This window comes from Mixophyes fleayi, chromosome 12 (genome assembly GCF_038048845.1).
Source record: "Mixophyes fleayi isolate aMixFle1 chromosome 12, aMixFle1.hap1, whole genome shotgun sequence".
In the NCBI taxonomy this organism is placed as follows: Eukaryota; Metazoa; Chordata; class Amphibia; order Anura; family Limnodynastidae; genus Mixophyes; species Mixophyes fleayi.
Window position 1 is genome coordinate 39,687,226 of NC_134413.1, and position 15,051 is coordinate 39,702,276.

A 15,051-nucleotide genomic window follows, 5' to 3' on the forward strand; every position below is an offset into this window, starting at 1 on the left:
AGAGGTTGTTTATTTTCTTATAAGGTTGTGCAGGCGGTAGTGCCAGCTAATGTCCCGACTTTGCAGCTTTAAATTTAATGCCTTCTGTTGACATTGTTACATTATAACCTGTCGACAGTCACAATATTGGCATTATAACTGTGGCGACATAAAGAACATATTGCAATTTTGAATGTTGGCATTTTAACTGTGTCGCCTTTCTGATTGTTGAAAGTATGGTGTCAACAATCTGAATGGCGACATTTTAATTGTTGCCATATTGTACCCAACCCAGCCGCAGTGGTGGTACTCACTTTTACAATGCTGGATATTCCAACACTACATACCTCGCCGACTCACTGGAAACACTGGCAGCTTGAAAGGCAGACTTCAATAAATTGTGGCAGATGAAGAGCCCGGCAAGTCTGATAACGTCAGAATGAAGAGACACACTGTCATCCAATCTCTTAAGGTTCTAATTTAAAGAGGCACCGCCTGTACAATGTACATGGCTTAATATAGAACCTTGTACAGGCGGCGCCTCTTTAAATTAGTACATTAAGAGTTCATATGACAGTGTGTCTCTTCATTCAGACATCATCGGATGCTGTTGGCCTCTTCAGCTGCCGCAATTAAGTGAAGTCTGCCTTTTAAGCTGCCTGTATTTCCAGTGAGTCAGGGATGCGGTCTTTGCTGTAATCCTGCTGGGGTAAGTAGTGTTGGGATATTCAGCATCATAAAATACTACCCAACCCAGCAGCAGAGTGTCCTAGGGAATTTTGTTCAAATATTTGCAAGTAGGTGGACTATGCAGTGTGGCTAAGAGATGGACAAGGAGGCGGTGCTGAATGCTGGTACAATATTTGGGCACTAACTGCTGGTACAATTTAGGTATAATACACTATTTAGCATAGTGTAAATAAAAGATTATACAAGCAGTAATTTTCTCGTTGATGGACTGTATAGTTGTTTCATTGACTGTACATTTTTCTCTTTTACGTCATTCAATTTTATCTGTATTAATTTGGAGATAAAAAGAACAGTGATTTTCAATTTAAGTGTCTCTCTTTGTCACAGGTTTTTCAACTGTTCCTAATTACGTAATTTCTTAGGTCTATGAAAGTATGAAACGTGTGGTCAGATGATAAGCAGAGCATAGGGTGCCAATGGGTTCCAACCTACAGGCTCCAGAGTAATAAATGTGTACCCATTAGCAGTGCTGTAGCAGCCATTTTCATCAAACAGATTCTGCTCCTAATACAATAATTATGTTCTACTATACTGAATCCAAATAAGTTGATTAAATGCACTTCAGCCAACCTATATGTTAACGGAAATTAAGCCTATTCAGCACTGATTTTTGAAGTGATTTAAAAAGAAATACTTTCTGAGGTGTCACATGAGTATCGTTTTGCTGTAGTTGGCCACATTCATGTAAGCTTTGCCCCATAAAAACGTGGGAGAGGTTTACAAATGTATAATTTTTAGTAAAGGTTCTTCACAAAATGTGATAAAAACATTTTGTGCTGTATTCAATTTTAGGTTCCATTTTCCATCCCTAAAATATTAATAATATTTCAGCCGTAGCGCCCCCCCTCCTCCAGCCACCTCACCTGCCCCCTTTCAGCCTGCTTACCTGCCCCCTTCGGCCACCTCACCTGCCCCGTGTAGCCACCTCACATGCCCATCTGCCGCCCCTCCCCCCGAGACATTAGAACGGACTTACCTGCTGTGGAGTCCTCTCTTCAGCGCTGTGTATGACAGGCAGTCTGGCAGCGATTGCTGCTAGCTGCCTGTCGGTGTGGCCGCGGGCGCTTCTTACTCTGGTCACGTGAGATGTGGAAGTCCTGATCTCACGTGACCAGAGTAAGAAGCGCCCGCGGCCACACTGACAGGCAGCTAGCAGCGATCGCTGCCAGACTGCCTGTCATGTGATAGTGACAGTCGGGACCGCTCCTTTAGACCAGTGGCGGTCCTGATGACTCCGCTTGCCACATTTAGGGAAAAAACAAACCCCATCTCAGTGACGTTGCGCCCCCCTGGCTCCAGCACCACAGGCTGCATCCTGGTCAGCCTATTGGCTGATCAGGCCCTGAGTCTAGCATTTATTATGAACAGGAAGTGCCAGAGTTGCACTAGTTGGAAAGAAAAGCATATCAGGAATCTCATTGAAGGAATAGAGTGTGAATGATCATGCTAAAAAGTGGCTGTGGTTTCTTTGAGAGTATGGCTAGTACAAGGGAGGAATGGCCATGGTGACAGAAATAAACAGTTGCCACAGGCAGGGACGAAACAGAGCAAAATTTGGGTAGGGGCCTGACAATGACATTCTTGCCACTCAGGCTCCCCTCTCTCTTTTGAACATGTTAGGACTGGTGCATGTCTCCAGAGCTCAGAAGAGGATTCCAGGCCACGTAGCCGCTGTACTCCCCATAGTTCCACTCCTGGCCCTAGACTCTTATACCAGTGTGGTGTAGTGGGAAAATGGGCATGATGAAAACCATGCAGGTGTGGTCTGTTGAATGAAGGCATAGTTTTATATAGATAATGGAATATATAAAAGACTGTGATGTCAAAGTGCTATAATCAAACACAACACAGCCTCAGACGGAGGTATGACTATGTCATGATGGACTGTATCCACACTCCCTGGTGTCATGCTTTCCGAAGCACTAGGCCACACCCATTCTAAAAAAAAAAGGCTGCAAAAGCTACACATGCCAGTAGAAAGAGTGCACAGCACCAGCTAGCTGCCTGTTTGCAGTCGGCTTGCTCCCATGTACATGATGACAAAGTACCACATTTGAACAAAACAAATGGTCCCCGATTATGATTATGAAATATTAAATGTTGCCTCTGTTAGCAATTAAATAATATCCCCCCCTTAATATAATAAACAATAATTTTGCCTCTTAATATAATGAAAAAAATCTTTTTCCCCCTATAGGTTAATCATAAATTAATTTTGTCCCCACAACCAATATATAATGGCTGCCACCATAATTCATAAGTCAACGGTACTCCTCTTATGTTCTGAATAGCAAGATAGCTCAAACAGCATGCAGTTCTCACCTCTTACAGCCACCTTTTATTCTGGCTGTTTTGCTGGCAGTTTCCGCTATTGGTTGTCAAACACCAGCTTGGTAAATCTAACAGTTTGAAATTTTGTCATGTTCAAAATTGGGATGGGGATTTGTAACGTGGTGCTTTGTTAAACTATGAGTTTCAGGCTGTTTTCTAGTGGCTTGGCCTTTAGTAAATCCGCGCTTTTGAAAGCACCAGAAAAAAACAAAAAAACCAGCGGCTTAAGCAATGGCTACTTCCAATATTTTATCAAATATACAAAGTTTATATTAATTGTATGACTGCAAACAAACAGAAAATACATAAAACATATATGTGTCCTTAAAAGTATAGGTACCAATGTATAGACATTGCAAGGGAAATTCAAAATTTTCTCTTAGGACTCAGTCTTCCCTCTACAACCTATTTCCAACAGTTACTAATGCAGTCCTTATGAACACATCACAGATAACATTACCTGAGAAAATTTACTCACACTTTGGATCAATCAGATGTCCACTCTTTATATTGTACGCCAACATTTCTTTTATTCCAGAATAATCAGAAAGATCTTCCAAGTTTCTTGGTGGCCTGTTCACTACTCCTGCTGAGCAGCAATCATAAACCCTGTGATGGACACAAATATCTCCTGGCTGATGAGTTTAATTTACAGTGTAAACTTTTCAAAGTCATCTTTGGTGTCCGACATCTGTGAAATGACTTAACCGAGTGGTTGAATATATTGCCTTGTAATTTTTTTATTAACTGTTTAATGATCTCAGAGAGATATCAAGTAATGCTTAAGTGCTTACCGACCAGACATCATATTAAGCTGGTAACCCTGTATCGCAATTATAAAATATGAGGTAGAAAATTACATCTGTTGTCTAGGTTACTTTCTGAGATACCATAGGTCCAACATTTAAGCTTGGTACACACTACAGGTTTTTCACCTGATTATCGTGCCAATCACAAAATAAACGACTGTTAGGTACAATATTGCATTAGTGTGTATGCTCCCACTACCAAAGCACATCGTATTGTTTCATTGGATTTTATAACTGGACTAAAATTTCTATAAACGATGGAATGATGTCGGGCAAATTCTGAAGTGTGTATACACTAGAGATGGTCACTGACCCCCGTGTTTTGGTTTTGGATTCGGTTTTGGATCTGGATTACCGTCGTGTTTTGGTTTTGGTTTTGGTTTTGCAAAACCGCCATTGCGTGTTTTGGTTTTGGTTTTGGTTTTGTTTGGTTTTGTTTTGCTATTTTTTTGGAAAATCCATGTTTTTGGGCCTAAATTAACCCAATTTAGTGCTCCAACTGTTTTAGAGACAAGTAATCTAATTGTTGAGGTAATAAATCATCCAAAAAAACAGTTTAATTCTTCGTTGGTAGGCCTATTCTACACACAAAACAGATTGTCTTCCTCTCCATCTATGCATATTGGCAATGCAGCCATCGTCTTTGAATGTATATTACACCCTACACTTATAGTTAAATATGTAAAGAAATGGAAAAAGCCCGTTTGGTTTCTGTCTCTCAAGGCCCCCCTCCACTTGTATAAAATACCAAAAAATTCAGCCATTATAGACTGTACAATATTAATTGACATGGAAAAAGCCAGTTTGGTTTCTGTCTCTCTAGGCCCCCCTCCACTTGTATAAAATACCCAAAAATTCAGCCATTATAGACTGTACAATATTATGAAAAATGGACAAAGCCAGTTTAGGGTCACTCTGTCTATGACACCCTACCCTTAAGGATAAATTGCCCTAACAGCAGCCTTTCAAGATGGTATGTGATATGGAAATGCCACAAGTCCCTTTCCTCTTTGGGGGTAGATTGCACCCTACACTTACATAGAAAGTTTTAAAAAGATGTTATCGGCATCATCTTCAGCTTAATCCTCACCCTCATCAGTGTGTACATCATCATCACAGACTATCAATTCATCGCCGCTTGAATCCGCCATTAGAGAACAGTCAGTGCTTGGATGTCTTGGATGGTGAAGGCCTTCCTCGTGGAAGATGTAGTTCATTTTTATAAACATCATTTTCTCCACATTTTTGGGAAGTAACCTTCTACGGCGATCACTGACTAAGTTCCCTGCTGTGCTGAACACTCGTTCAGAGTACACACTGGAGGGTGGGCAGCTTAGGTATTGCAAAGCAAGTTTGTACATGGGTTTCCAAATGGCCTGCTTTTCTTCCCAGTAAGGAAAGGGACTGTCTGACATTTCCATATCAACTACCTCTTGAAAGTAATCCTCCACCATCCTTTGCATGTTTATACTCATATTGGATGGAGTTATGGGCAAAGTGACACATTTTTTTGAAAAATCCTTCAAACCAGCCCAGATGTTAAATTGTTCTGGTCTGCCCCCTGTGTCTTCCCTGCTTCTTTTTTGGAAATTTAATTTTTTACGAGCAACAGCTTGAGAAAGTGAAGGAGGACACGTCGTCAAGCCGAGGCCCAGTTCAGCGGCCAACTTGCTGAGCAATAGCTCCTTGCAAAAGTTCACATCTCGCTCATTTACAAGTAAAGACTCAATGTAGGTTTTAAACCTTGGATCAAGCATAGTGGCCACAACGTACTGATCCGAGTTCAAGATCTTAATAACTCGAGGATCATTGTGAAGCGAATTAAGTACTTGATCGACAAGGCCAACATACTTTGCTGAATTGCTTGCTTTCAGCTCCTCCTTCATTTTCACAAGCTGCTTTTCCAAAAGTCTAATTAAAGGAATGACTTGGCTCAAACTAGCAGAGTCTGCACTGACCTCACATGTCACAACTTCAAATGGTTTCAGCACCTTGCACAGCACTGAAAGGATTCCCCACTGTGCAAGAGTGAAATACATCCCCCCTCCTTTCCCAATGTCATGACTTGTGCAATATGCTTGGATGGCTTTGCGCTGTTCCTCCATCCTCTGAAGCATGTACAGGGTGGAATTCCACCGAGTTACCACCTCTTGCTTAAGTTGGTGGCAGGGCAAGTTAAACTGCTCTTGGAGCTGCTGTAATCTCCTACATCATTTTCTCCACATTTTTGGGAAGTAACCTTCTACGGCGATCACTGACTAAGTTCCCTGCTGTGCTGAACACTCGTTCAGAGTACACACTGGAGGGTGGGCAGCTTAGGTATTGCAAAGCAAGTTTGTACATGGGTTTCCAAATGGCCTGCTTTTCTTCCCAGTAAGGAAAGGGACTGTCTGACATTTCCATATCAACTACCTCTTGAAAGTAATCCTCCACCATCCTTTGCATGTTTATACTCATTTTGGATGGAGTTATGGGCAAAGTGACACATTTTTTTGAAAAATCCTTCAAACCAGCCCAGATGTTAAATTGTTCTGGTCTGCCCCCTGTGTCTTCCCTGCTTCTTTTTTGGAAATTTAATTTTTTACGAGCAACAGCTTGAGAAAGTGAAGGAGGACACGTCGTCAAGCCGGGGCCCAGTTCAGCGGCCAACTTGCTGAGCAATAGCTCTTTGCAAAAGTTCACATCTCGCTCATTTACAAGTAAAGACTCAATGTAGGTTTTAAACCTTGGATCAAGCACAGTGGCCACAACGTACTGATCCAAATTCAAGATCTTAATAACTCGAGGATCATTGTGAAGCGAATTAAGTACTTGATCGACAAGGCCAACATACTTTGCTGAATTGCTTGCTTTCAGCTCCTCCTTCATTTTCTCAAGCTGCTTTTCCAATAGTCTAATTAAAGGAATGACTTGGCTCAAACTAGCAGAGTCTGCACTGACCTCACATGTCACAACTTCAAATGGTTTCAGCACCTTGCACAGCACTGAAAGGATTCCCCACTGTGCAAGAGTGAAATACATCCCCCCTCCTTTCCCAATGTCATGACTTGTGCAATATGCTTGGATGGCTTTGCGCTGTTCCTCCATCCTCTGAAGCATGTACAGGGTGGAATTCCACCGAGTTACCACCTCTTGCTTAAGTTGGTGGCAGGGCAAGTTAAACTGCTCTTGGAGCTGCTGTAATCTCCTACATGCTGTGGCTGAATGCCTGAAATGGCCTGAAATTTTACGGGCCACCGAAAGCATCTCCTGCACCTCACGGTTATTTCGTAGGAAGCTCTGTACCACCAAGTTGATGGTGTGAGCAAAACAGGGAATATGTTGGAAATCACCCAGCTGTAATGCTCGCACTATATTGTTGGCGTTATCTGAAATGACATACCCTGGGGAGAGTCCGAGTGGTATAAGCCATGCATCAATCACATCTCTCAGTTTGCGTAACAAATTGTCAGCCGTATGCCTGTTAGTGAAGCCGGTGATACAAAGAGTGGCCTGCCTGTGACAAATGTTACGTAGTGGTGTACATGCTGCTGCTGTTCCTGCTGGTGAAGGTGAATGACCAACCCAGTGGGCTGTCACAGTCATATAGTCTTTGGTTTGGCCACTTCCACTTGTCCACATATCTGTGGTTAAGTGAACAGTGGGCAGAATGGCATTTTTCAGCGCAATCTCTACATTTTTACACACTTTTTGGTATAGTTGTGGAATAGCTTTACGGGAGAAATGGTGTCGCGATGGAATTCTGTAACGCGGACACAAAACCTCAATTAACTGTGAAAAACCAGCTGCGTTTATTGTGGAGATTGGACGCAGATCTAACACTAACATTGCAGCCATGGCGTCTGTGATTCGCTTGGCGACTGGGTGACTGCTGTCATATTTGCTTCCCCTCGCAAATGATTGTTTCACAGTTAATTGCTGAAATGTAGACGAGGTTCCAAGATGGTTAAGGTCCCTCCCTCGACTGACTGTAGCTTGACATACACTACAAATGGCTATACAATTGTTGTCTGGATTTGGGTAGAAATAATTCCACACATAAGAAGTGGATTTTTTTGTTTTATGCCCAGGCATGACAATGGCCTTTTTCTTGTCACGTGCCAGAACTGCTGCCACTGGTGCAGGACTTACACAAACAACCTCATCCTCATCAACATCCTCATTAGCGCCCTCGTCGCCTACACAAATCTCCCCCTCATCCTCTTCTAATTCCAAAGTGGCATCCTCAATTTGGGTATCACCAGCTACACTCGGGCTATTAAGGCACACATCAGCAGAATGCTCACGATTAGACATCCCACTGTTGGATGGACTCTCCACAGGGATTGTTGTCATTTGTAAATCAGAGCAAATATTCTCCTGTAATGCCTCACTGTTATCTTGCAGCTCGGCTTTGACGCGTAACAGTAGTTGTGCACCAATTGTAGGCTGGGTAACTTTTTGGGATCTGCCACTAATAGCCAAAGGTGAAGGCCTCATTCTCTCTTTGCCACTGCGTGTGTAGAATGGCATGCTTGCAATTTTTTTTTTATCGTCACTTAACTTTTGCTCAGTTACACTTCTTTTTCGCTTCAATACAGTAAATTTTTTTTGGTTTTTGTTTTTTGCACTAATTTGAAAACACTCTGTTGTTTGACATCGCCTTGGCCAGATGACGTACTGGGAACACTAACATCAGGAATGGTGACAGAACCTGGTTGCTCATTCAGATCATATGTGGACTGCTTTGAATCCATTCTAAGCGCAAACCACTGGGGAGTGCTAAAAATTATTTAGTAGATACTGCTGACAGTTATGACTTTTGACAGCCAGAAATATTAATGCACAATTAGGGAGGACACCCCAAAAGCACTGAGGAGTGCTAAAAATTATTTAGTAGATACTGCTGACAGATATGACTTTTGACAGCCAGAAATATTAATGCACAATTAGGGAGGACACCCCAAAAGCACTGAGGAGTGCTAAAAATTATTTAGTAGATACTGCTGACAGATATGACTTTTGACAGCCAGAAATATTAATGCACAATTAGGGAGGACACCCCAAAAGCACTGAGGAGTGCTAAAAATTATTTAGTAGATACTGCTGACAGATATGACTTTTGACAGCCAGAAATATTAATGCACAATTAGGGAGGACACCCCAAAAGCACTGAGGAGTGCTAAAAATTATTTAGTAGATACTGCTGACAGTTATGACTTTTGACAGCCAGAAATATTAATGCACAATTAGGGAGGACACCCCAAAAGCACTGAGGAGTGCTAAAAATTATTTAGTAGATACTGCTGACAGATATGACTTTTGACAGCCAGAAATATTAATGCACAATTAGGGAGGACACCCCAAAAGCACTGAGGAGTGCTAAAAATTATTTAGTAGATACTGCTGACAGATATGACTTTTGACAGCCAGAAATATTAATGCACAATTAGGGAGGACACCCCAAAAGCACTGAGGAGTGCTAAAAATTATTTAGTAGATACTGCTGACAGTTATGACTTTTGACAGCCAGAAATATTAATGCACAATTAGGGAGGACACCCCAAAAGCACTGAGGAGTGCTAAAAATTATTTAGTAGATACTGCTGACAGATATGACTTTTGACAGCCAGAAATATTAATGCACAATTAGGGAGGACACCCCAAAAGCACTGAGGAGTGCTAAAAATTATTTAGTAGATACTGCTGACAGATATGACTTTTGACAGCCAGAAATATTAATGCACAATTAGGGAGGACACCCCAAAAGCACTGAGGAGTGCTAAAAATTATTTAGTAGATACTGCTGACAGATATGACTTTTGACAGCCAGAAATATTAATGCACAATTAGGGAGGACGCCCCAAAAGCACTGGGGTGTGCTAAAAATTATTTAGTAGATACTGCTGACAGATATGACTTTTGACAGCCAGAAATATTTATGCACAATTATGGGGGACACCCCAAAAGCGCTGGGGAGTGCCAAATATGAAGAAAAAATAATAAACCTCTATCCTCCTCTCTGCACTAGCGATTTTGGTTAGAGCAATTGCAAGAACAATATTGTATTCTCTGTCCCTGCTCTAATTAGCCTATGACTACACCCTGCTCTCTCCCTCTGTCAAATGGCGATGGATTGCTGTGGAGGCGTGTATTTATAAAGTTGAAGTATCGCGAGAACCGAGCCCCGAGATCCGACGACGTCACAATGACGTTCGGCCTCGATTTGGATTCGGAACGGGCGGGAGAGTACCGAGCTGCTCAGCTCGGTACTCGGATACCCAAAGTTCGGGTGGGTTCGGTTCTCGGAGAACCGGACCCGCCCATCTCTAGTATACACTCACGAACAGCAGTGTAGGCAGATCTCCATAGAGTTTACAGTGACAATCTTTTCAGCAGTTGGTTATGACAGATAAACAACACAGATCTGAAGGTAAATTGTGTCAAATTGTGTAAGTGTGTCGGCATGCTGATTGGGTATCTAGATTTGTGTGTATCTTAGACTTGTGGTAAGCAGGCAAGAGTTAGTTGTGTACAATGAGGGTATATTTACGCAAGTATAGCATGCCCCCTGGAGATGCCACATAATTAGATTTGGAAGCATCCACAGATAATGCTTGTAGGAGGTATATCTTTTGTGGGCTGCCACCAAAAATTGCGGGACCCAGTACAAATGTAACAGGCAGAGCCCCCCTCCTACATTTGCCCCCCCCCCCTCCCCATTTCTTTGCATTTAACCCCATCCCTGGGGTGGGACTGGAGCAGATGGCAACAGCTGTGGGGCCCTGACATCTTGGGAGTGGAGGCAGACATGCTGCCTACAAGGGGGCCGACTGCTGCATCCTTAATTACACGCAGAGGTCTCTCCCCACAGCAACTCTCACATCTCAGGAGCAGCTGCTGCCTAGAAATTACGCCCACTACTTTCCTTAGTTCAATGCGGAGGCCCCTTCCCTTAATAAGTTTGTTTGGGCCCAAGGCTGGTGAGGCTCCACTCTGCTGTTGGGCCCCATACTGCTGTACTCCCTGTACCCCCCTGATAGCGGCCGTGGGTAGCCTAATGTAAAAATACAAGATGTGGATGATGACACCTGCAACACTATCTAGCCAGTGCTGCAGCTATATTATGGCAAGTCGTGGTTGTCTATTCAGATTACTTATTTGTCATTTCCATTTGGATTATTGCAGGGAAAAAGATCCCCTACTAATATTCAAAGCAAAAAATAATGGTTGTGGGGTTGTTTGTATTTAATTACATTTTGTATGACAAATGTAACTTTCAAACTTATTAATAATGACATCAAGATAATTGATAGATGTGTTGTATAAGACACTTCAATACATTATTATATTGTGCACAAATAGGTTGTCAAAAAGGGTATTGGAACTTTCACATTTGTACTGCCAAAGTTGCTTTATTAGGTATAAGTGTACACATTTGTATACCTAAGGTACACCTGATGCATAAATACTATTGTTGTGAAGTTGGGTGTATCTTGATATGCATGATACTCAACATGTACAACTAAAAACAAAAACTAAAATAGGCAAAGATCTAAAGTCCCAAAAACTCCAAAATAGGCAATAAATAGAGAGTAGGTATCCAAAAAGTCAAATACTGAGGAAATAGTCTCATCCCAATGCAACAGAAAACAAAATCAAAGATATAAGGTATTCCTGTAAACTTGCTGCTGATAGATCTCCTCTTAATGGTGATGGCATAAAGTGTGCGTTGGCCAGCTTCTTGATAAAAGTTGGTGTGGGGGAAAGACGCTCCTGATGCAGTGTATCAGAGAAGAGAGTTGGCGTGCACTTCCGGTCACTTCCGGTATAAGGATAAAGTCATGATAGCGGAAAAAAGGATGTACACAAACGCGTTTCGTCACTCTAGGCACTTTCTCAAAGTGGGATCTCTTCTCCGATATACTGTATCAGGAGCTCTGGATCTACTCTAGTTTCTACAATTACCCTTGCACAGGTCTGGACAACCTGTATGATCCTTTGCAGCTAATCCGTGCCTTCACTGACTCATTGTGCGCACAAATTGATTTTTGTGTACTTACTACAATAATTGGCAACCTGATATACTTCAAGGTCTAAGTGTGCAGTTATAACTTCAAAAAGGCTGCAGAACCTTAATTTCAGATCCCCTCAAGCCCTCAGATTCCAATTACTTTAAAATTGACTCACATGCCCCTCTGGCAAGCACACATGCCTCCCACATGCCACTTAAGCCCGCCAACATGCTCCAAAATTCCAATCAGACCACACCACATGCCACTCAGGCCTCTTTACATGCCCTCACATGCCACTCATACGAACCCAACATTGCCCTCATACCTTTCCACATATATCTCAGACCTTCTCACGTGCCATTGACAAATTCCAAAATGCCATTCAGACCTCCTCACATGCCACTCACACCTTACCACATGCTACTCAGACCTAACCACATGCCACAGTCACCTCCCTAAATGCCACTCACCCCACCCGACATGTACCACACTTGCCACTCTCACCTGCCCACATGCAACTCACACCTCTGCACATGCCCACCAGATGCCCTTACACTTCCCCATATGCACCCAACAAATGCCACTTTCAGCCCCCCGAAATGCCACCTATACCTACTCTCACATGCCTCAACACACTGGTTAATTTACAGTCTGAAAATATTTACCTTCACAATCTGAGCCTGCAGAGGACCATGTGCAGTATATTCTGCACATGGTACAGAATATACTGCACTCCCTCCTCCTCCTCCAACTGAATGTGCTAAGTAACCTTCTTGCGTAGAGGAGGACACCTGATGCAGAAGCAGTCAGCTCCCATTCAGTCCTATTCTCTGCTCAATGACATAAAGCAGGAAATAAGTCAGAGCGGAGGTTTTGAGCTGGAGGCCATGAATGAATGCTTATTAGGCCGCTGATGGTACCGGGCCACCTGTTGTCCACCACTGACTTAGCAGACAGTGACTGGGAGGTGCACAAGTGTCTTGTTCTTTTATTACATTGAACTGTTCAATCAACAAATGGATTTTTGTAGGATTCACTTGTTTTTCCATTATGGTTTCTTATTTGCTTCTATTAGAAATCCTTTTTACTCTGGGATAATGGTCATGATGCAGGAGAGTCCTCAAACCACAAAAGACATAATAGAGTTTATGGGTTATTATGGTCACAGGTTTCTTTTTCATTATCCACTATATCACTTTTCAGCTTCCAATTTTCTATTTCACTGAAAACCCTTGAAATAAAAAAAACCCTGTACAACATGTGGCTCTCCAGGTGTTATGAAACTGCAAGCCCCAAGATATTTTGCCAGCCAAACACCAGCCGTTCGCTGGCATGGTATGCTGGAGCTTGTGGACTCACCACACTTGGAGAATCAAAGGTTGCCTAGGTCTGGACTAAACATTTGTCAATTCTAATGGGATAGGTTATAAACTCTGCCTTGTGATTCACAATCAGTCCAATTTAAAAAACTAGGAGGTATAATTACTAAAGCTTCTAAAAAAAGAAAAGTGGACGTTTTGTCCATAGCAACCAATCAGATTCTTGCAATCATTTATCTACATTTTAGGAAGCAATGTCTAGTATCTGATATGTTGCTATGGATAATACCTCTACTTTTAGTTTATAGAAACTTTAGTAAATCTATCCATAAATATGACGGACTGTAGCCAGGGCCATCTTTCCTATTGGGCACAATGGGCAGGTGCCCGGGGGCCCTGCAGCCCAGGGGGGCCCTTCGGAGGCAGCAAAAAAAAAAAAAAAACCTGGAAAAAAAAAAAAAGACAATACTTACCTTGCGGTCAGCTGGCGATCCAGCGCCCTCCATGGTCTCCTGCGGCGCTCGCAGTGCATGTCGGGCGTGACATCATCATGCCCTCCCGACATCCATTGCGGAGCGCGACGGAGGAGGAGACCATGGAGGGAGCCGGATCGCCAGCTGACCGCAAGGTAAGTATTGTCTTTTTTTTTTTTCCAGGTTTTTTTTTTTTTGCTGCCTCTGACGGCCCCCCTGGGCTGCAGGGCCCATATATATAATCATTTTTTTTTTTTGTATATATATAGAGGCCCCGGTGCACTGCTGTGCCCGGGGGCCCAAGATGTTCTTAAGAGGGCCCTGACTGTAGCTGTGTGAGATTGAGCAATTCTTGAATGAAGTTCCTGTTCACTTCCACAACTGTTCTATTAGAGGCATGTATCAAATGCCAAAAGTGAGCTGCAAAATAGTTATCAACTTCTACTAGTTGTACAGAATCAACCATTACTTAACAAACATTCTCAAGTAGTACTGAGTTGTAAAGTGCTGTTGTAATGATTTGTTTTAGCAGCAATTTTATAAATAAATTCTCAGTGCTCGAAGTGGGGCATTATGTGTTGGTATGACGTACCAGCACTTCTTTGCCCCATTTCTTCACAGCCAGGACTGGTGGTAAGCGGATAGGCAAGGCAGGCTAGTGCCATGCAAGAAAGGCTCTCTGCTGGCTTTCTCCACTTATCTACAGTGTTCCGTCTGGTGGCAGCGGCGGCTCTCACCTCCTCATCCTCTCTGCCCCATTGTCACTGACTGTAGGGTGTGACATCATCACGTCCTGACACTGCCAGTGATGAGCAGCGCATAGAGGAACTTGACATAAAAAACAGACGAAGAGGAAAAGAAGAAGGCAAAAGAATGAAGATCATAGAAGCGTAAGTAGAGAACGGAGGGGAACAGAGTGATAAAGAGGAAACAGGGTGATGAAGGAGGGCACAGTGTAATGGAGGGGGCACAGTGTTATGAATGGGGGCATAGTGTGATGACGGAGATGGCACAGGGTGATGGAGGGAGCACAGTGTGATGAAGGAGGAAGCACAGTATGATATGGAGGACACAGTGTGATAAATGAGGGCACAGTGTGATATGGAGGGCACAGTGTGATGAATGAGGGCACAGTGTGATGGAGGGGCACAGTGTCATATGGAGGACACAGTGTGATGGAAGGGGCACAGTGTGATGAATGAGGGCAGGCTATGATGGAAGGGGCACAGTGTAATGAATGAGGGCACAATGTGATGAAGGAGGAGGCACAGTATGATGAAGGGGGCACAATGTGATGGAGGAGACACAGTGTGAAGAATTAGGACACAGTGTAAAGAAGGTGGAGGCACAGTGTGATGAAAGAGGGGCCACAGTGTGATGATGGAAGGGCAAAAGT